Source organism: Squalius cephalus, assembly GCF_949319135.1.
Source record: "Squalius cephalus genome assembly, chromosome: 16".
Lineage (NCBI taxonomy): Eukaryota > Metazoa > Chordata > Actinopteri > Cypriniformes > Leuciscidae > Squalius > Squalius cephalus.
This window is the reverse complement of record NC_137137.1, coordinates 33,711,689-33,718,714: the sequence shown is the minus strand read 5'-3', so window position 1 is coordinate 33,718,714 and position 7,026 is coordinate 33,711,689. Positions and strand designations below refer to the sequence as shown.

Here is a 7,026-nt window from a genome sequence, read left to right as displayed (position 1 = left end):
GGCTACTGTACCAAATGTTAACATTGATTTTCTCAGGTGTTCAAATACTTATTTGCAGCTGTATCATACAAATAAATAGTTAAAAAATCATACATTGTGATTTCTGGATTGGAAATGGTTGGCTCGAGGTCATGGTGCAAAGGACCCTAGGTTGATTTTACTCCGAACATATCCCTTTAACCTGAAGGTTGTTATCCTCAGTATGTTTTTATTATTATATATTTAACATTGAAACGGTATTTTAACATACATTCACATAGAAAACAGTTCTTTTAAATTGTAATAATATTTCAAATATATATCAAACAGTAATAATTCACAATATTACTGTTTGATCAAATAACTGCACTCTTTGTGAGCATAAGAAAAATATTACTGACCCCAAATTTAGCATCAGACCAACTGCAAAAATGAGTAAAGACATTTGGAGACGATATAAATAGAATCACTTGACCACTTTTGTCCAATGGGTGGCGCTGACAAAGTGATCTGGTGTGATCAGTGTTGGGTGACAATTACACACATAACATCTGGTGACAATATGTCAAATCTTTCCAGAGATACAGCATTAGATGTAGTTCTGCAGTTCACGAAAACGGTTTCGTCTATTGAAATGAAACCTATAACTTTCCGCTACCATGGGAAGATGATCCAACTCGAATTTGGGGAAAATCAGTCCGACAGTCTATGAGGAGTTTGAAAAAGTAGGTTTTTAAAGAAAATCAAAATGGCAGACAAGAACTTCAGACAACTATGAAAAAAAATTGGTATGTTCTTGGCATGACCCAAGGAATATATCAAGACCAGTTTTATTACAATAGACAGAGCGCACCAAACCTAAACAGACCAGTCTTGTGATTTTTGCTCAAATTTCTCACAAGTTTTTCACATCTCCTGGCCACTAGGTGGCACTGTGCTGAAACTGTTCAGGTATCCTCATGGTTGTCATAAAACACACCAAGTTTGGTCAGAATATGCTGACTCGTTGTGGAGCCTCATGTACATTTTGGCGAGCTTTTCGTTGAATTCATTCCCACGTTATTAGAGAACAGTTTGATGCAGTGGTTCTCAAACCCTCCTAAAACAAACCTCGCCACACACCACACACACACACACACCACTGACTAGCAAATAATTTCACAAAAAATCATAAAAAATGAGAGATTTTTTAAATTGAAAAACATTCCATGAAAAACACCTGCAATAGTTTCACTTTGTAATGTCATTGAATCATATAACAGTGAGAGAGAATAATAGATCAGAACTGAACTTTTAATTAAAATAAACGAAAACATTTAAATATTTCAGTGATGCTTTGGATAAACAATATATAAAAGCACCAACATATAACAGCTTCTGACAGCGCCTCATGAGCTCAGCTTCCTTCTTGTTGAATCGAAATGTTTTTTAAATGTTTTTTTTTCAGCATGGTCTGAGGACGATCTGATTTGACGATCGGGAGTCCAGGAGGACATAGAAAAAGTAGAGGTGGGCATAGATTAATTTTTTTAATCTAGATTAATCTAGATTAATTTTTAAATTAATCTAGATTAATCTAGATTAAAATGGCTCATTTGAATTCTGCCGAAGGCATTCAGAATATGTGTGCTACCCAAATAATGACTATAAAAGTAAGTCTTTGTGAACGGGTTTCTCAAGCCAGGTGGCGCATTAGACCAGGGGCTTATCTCCTGTTTCCAAAATGCATCACAAACTGCTTGAGAAAGCTGTTCTACTCATAGACTGTAAAGGTTACTACTGTACTGTTACCGTCCATAGGCAACATTAGGTAGGCCTATGTTATTATCAACTATTATAGGCTATCAATTAGGGATGGGCGATATGGCCTAAAATCTATATTGTGATATACATTGCAGCCTCTTGCGATAACGATATACAGTATATTATAATAAAACCATTTCAGAACAGGTTACACAGACCCTGCTAAACAACTGCTAAATGTATTTTTTTTTAAAGGGTATATGTAGTTTTGATAACATATATTGTGCAAAACTATAAGTATACAACATAATTTTGCAGATAAATAAAATTTAAGTAGGCCTACACTAGCTGCAGAGACTTAAGTAGGTCTAATGTTTATTATAGCTTTGAGCTTATGAAACCCCAAATTTAAAGTGATAATATTGTCTAACTGATGTCTTTTCAGTTAAAAAGAAACACAACAACGATTCTTAAAATCGGGCATAGACAGAGATTATGTGTTAACGTTACACCACTAAGATATATTGAATGAGAATACGCGCGCGCTGGTATTCAGTGATATCATGTTTCGTTTTGAATTTGAGGTGGTAGAACGGATTAGTCGTGTGTTAACTTACCGAACCGTTACCCCCCACACTCTGTCTATAGTTTGCTGCTGTTTGTCGGACGGCTTAAATCCGAACCAAGTCCAAATAATGGATGTTGCAGCTTTCACTTTCAGCCGTGTTTACTTAAGATGACGACGAATATGCGTTGCAGCCGGGTTTACCTCGCGGCCGCGGGTAGATTGCGTCATCATCTCCCAACCCAACTTGGGGAATAGATTAACGGCGATATTTTTTTTATCGCGCGATAAGAGTCTCGCGTTAACGCAGCGCGTTAACGCCGATAACGGCCCACCACTAAGAAAAAGTCTTTTTTTGTGTGTGTAGAAAATTAAAAATGGCAGAAAAAATGTAATGATGAAAAATGATGTTATTGTGTGCAATCGCAAAAAACACTATTTTGTTTCTAACCACAAAGTTTGTTTCTTACGGTTCAAAAGTTATTAGCATAAATGTAAGTGAAACTTTGGACAGTTGGTGGCGCTAGAGGGATTGAGATCACAACATTTTACCATACGGTGGTTGAGGAAAGAAGAAGACGACTAATGAACACAATAGGTGACTACACACTTTCAGTGCTTTGACCTTTTTCTTTTAACCAAAATCTAATTTTCATTATCTCCCAAACGTGTTTTACTTTAAAAGACTTAAAACAGTTTTCATGCTCTGTAACATTAGCACTGGAGCTCTGAAATCATGCAGATACTCACATCAAAGTCCATGTCTTTTTATAATGTTGTGTTATGACAGATAAGCAGCGGCGGAGGACCAGCTGTGACGGAGACCTGTGACCCGCAGCTCCCACCACTACACGAACCCACAAACCTTCTCCAAACTCGTTTCACTATACCTGAGTATATGATGTGGGCTGAAGCTGACGACACAATATTCAGCAGTGAAACGGTGAATATATGGCAAATGAGCAGGTAATAGAGCTTTCCCTGTTCGGCAGAGTGTGACCTTGAGCAGAAACATAAGATGATAGACAAAGCACTCAATTAAATTCACTCCCTTCCTCAGAGTTTACACACTACACCATTATGATTGCACATGCACCATCAACACACACACACACACACACACACACACACAACTCTCTCTCTCTCTCTCTCTCTCTCTCTCACACACACACACACACGTCTGGTTCGCATCTTTGTGGGGACTCTCCATAGACGTAATGGTTTTTATACTCTACAAACTGTATATTCTCTCATCTTACACTAATCCGACACACACACACTAACCCTACCCCTAAACCTACCCATCACACAAAATTTTCTGCATTTTTACATTTTCAAAAAAAATGATTCTGTATGATTTATAAGCTTGTTTCCTCAATTTAGGTCCACAGTGTGTGTAGAGTCCCCATGAGTGTGTGTGCATTCAGGTTTAAGTCCCCACCGGGATAGAAAAACATGCACACACACACACACTTGGCAGTAATCCATTATTTCTGCGTTGCATAGGAGCTGGAAGTGGGCCTTGAGGAGGGTGTCGTTGTGAAGGCCAGATAGGAGAGGAAGAGGAGGAGGAGGAAGAGGGATGTCGATTGGCCTTGAGAAACGAGTTACGTGCCCCGCACCCCCGACCACGAGCCGGACACTGATGCAAACGCTGACAACCAAGAATCAGCCCACGATAACCCAAACAGGACATGGTCAGAGAGGTCAGAGGTCAACCACGCTTTTAGCCTTCCTCGTGCCACAACTGCACTCGTCAAGTTCAGAAGATGCAGAGATTGAAACTCTTATCTGAAATAATACATATGAAATAATGCATTTCATTTTTTTTTATAAAACAGGTTTTAAACCTAAAAAAAATGCATATTTGTTTTTGTTGAGCATCATAATTGATACATCAGGCTTTTATGGCTCATATAGTTTGCTATAATGAGAATATGGAGGGAAAAACAGCTCAGTTTTATTCAGAGACACAAACTGAGCAAAAATATGCAATTTGGTGCAGATGCTGATATTTATATGGACAAAAAGTATCACTTGTAATGTAAATCAATGAGACCTTTATAACAGTATACTTACATAAACTGCATATAAATATCAGTCGTCTCTCTGATCTGCCAATAATATGTCTTAGTAAGATTCATTTTAAAAGCTTAGTTTTATGATCAAAGCTCTAATGAAATGCAATACAATGATGACTGAGAGATGAACAAATAAACCTTCCTCAAAAGCCTTATGATCATATTTGATGCTCATGATTTTTCTAAAAAAATGATGTACAGGTTTTAAACCTAAAAAAAACCCATTTTTTAGGCTTAACATATCAAGTAAAGCGAAGTTGTTTCTGTCCAGTAAGTGTTCGTCTTGAAATATTACTAGCAATATAAAACTTCTTCTTACTTTTCCTTTTATAAAGATCATTAAATAAAAGACAAGTGAACCACAAGTTTTTACAATTACACCAATTACTTGCATAAAAATCATCAACTACAATATCAATCAGCTGTGTCTATATGTGCATATTTAAATGGATAGTTCACACAAAAATCATTTATTCACACAAAATGTTCAAGAGTTGTAGAAGTTAAGAGCGACGGGCAGAGGAATAAATGATGACACATGTGATTTTGAGATGAAGTCCTGCTTTAAACAGTGCTCGAGTTCACCAGTCAGCATGAATGAAGATGTGTGGAGACATTGAGATTGTTTTGTCTCTACGACAGGATGACTGTTGTATCACGTCTCTACTCAAATGATAAGATGCATTAACAAAACACTCATATCAAAGCCCAGTGCTCTGTATGATTCATAAACAGACTCGCATTGAATGGAGTGTGTTGTCTCCATAAAAGACAACAGCAACATGACCCGTTCTCATCCAAACACCTCTCTGAGCTTTTCATAGATAAGGTTCAAATGGTTTTTTTTGTGCTTTTTTTCTTCTAATATATATATATATATATTTTTTGAAAGGGTCTGTAAATTGAGAAACCCTTGTTATTATCGACACCGGTGGCCGTTAAGTGAACTGCAGCAGCACACACAAAACACACTAGAGACTGAGGGCCCTATTTTAACGGTCTGAAACGCAAGTAACTTTGTGGGCGGATCTCGACGCTGTTGCTATTATACCGGCGGGATAAATGACTCTTGCGCCCGACGCAAATCTAAAATGTGTTGGTCTGAAGTAGCTTCATTATTCATAGGTGTGGTTTGGGCATAACGTGAAATAAACCAATCAGAGCGTCATCTCACATTCCCTTTAAGAGCAGGCGCGCTTGTTCCATGGCGGATTCCTATTATAACGGCGGATTTGCCAGGAGCGGTTCACAGCCAAGGAGACCGACGTTCTCGTCAGGGCCGTAAAACACAGAGAGGTGACATTGTATGGGGATGGAGAAACACACCCAAATTAGCTTCGGTTAAACAGGCGTATAATAATTTGGGTAAATGTGTAAGCTAGATTTATGCAGATTTTTTCACATCTTCATGGACACCACAATGATTTCCCTCGTGTGGAATATTTTCCTTTTAATTATGTATGGTTTGCAAAAATGTGAACTGCTGCATCTGTGTAGATGAGAGAATCAAAGTGTATGTGCGTTGTGCACACGCTACATTATGGCCAAGCATGCGCCCTTAAAATAGCGTCTGAATAACGCGCCACTGACTTTAGACTAGGTTTCTCCTGGTCTGTGGCGGAATTGTTTTCTGAAACTGCAAAATAGCACCAGGGAACGTTTGCGCCGGAACACGCCTCCTCTTTTCACTGAACTGCCCCCGGGAGCGCAAGTTCATTCCCAAATTTACCGACGTGCGTCTGTGGAGGGAAAAGTCCGCTGTGCGTCGGGTGCAAAATAGGAATGATACATGCGTCGCTGTACAAAGTCAATTGCGCTGGGTGCAAGATAGGGCCCTAAATGTGATTCAAAGCCCTGCTAAACTAACTCACGGCAAAGGTCTTTTCCGTTCTTTGCTTAGAAGTAAAACGAAGTTGGAAATACTTTTGCAGCGATATAATGTTAGCGAACATCCCGACGCCGTCCACGCGATGTTTAGATGAATATGTGCTTTTCTCTCAATAACAATAAACACACAATAAAAATGACAGCGGTGAGAAAACAGCCGTTCAGAAAGCATCTGATCATGTTTGCAGCAGATCTGCGATCCACCGTCGACAGGTGAGGTCATTAAAATGACACTGTTGTGATTGAGAGTTTGATTATAAAGTATATTTGAGACTATAGACTATATAGATCTGGCTGTGTGAGACTCCCTTTTCTTTGCATGACAAATTGAACTAGCAGTACAGAATAGCTCTTTCGGCATTATCCTGAACATTGTATAAGCATTTGTTCGTTTCATGTGTCATACAATGAAGTAGAGGCTCTCTTCACAACCTTTAACAGGTGTTACAATATATTAAGTTCCTGAAATATTCGGTTCCACTGGATGGCCTTCATGAATATTCATGATATCCTGCTGTTGTGGGCGTGTCCTGAGACAACGAGCAGACGAATGGAACTGAAAATATAAGTGCACGCGCCTCAAATTGCAACTGTTTAATGAATTATTTCAAAAAGATAATACAAGTTTCAATACTAAGCATAAACTGCACCCGTTTACCTGTTTAGCTTTTGTATTTGTAAGGATTTTAAATGTATTTGAATAGTTTGATAAGTCTACTTCCTTCGTAGTCATTCGACGACTACAGTCCTGCATATAGTGTTGACAACAAT

General features: G+C 38.4%; 1 protein-coding gene and 1 long non-coding RNA gene across 2 annotated transcripts in view; both read left to right on the top strand.

Annotated features, from left to right (window-relative positions):
• LOC307174211 overlaps window positions 1-4,027 on the top strand; it is a 7,750-nt gene extending 3,723 nt beyond the window's left edge. Inside the window, exons 2-3 of the long non-coding RNA XR_013823963.1 lie at window positions 3,078-3,253; window positions 3,794-4,027. This is a non-coding gene — a long non-coding RNA (uncharacterized lncRNA). The remainder of the gene's footprint in view (window positions 1-3,077; window positions 3,254-3,793) is intronic.
• nadka (NAD kinase a) overlaps window positions 1-7,026 on the top strand; it is a 415,064-nt gene that overhangs the window by 217,830 nt on the left and 190,208 nt on the right. The window lies entirely within an intron of this gene.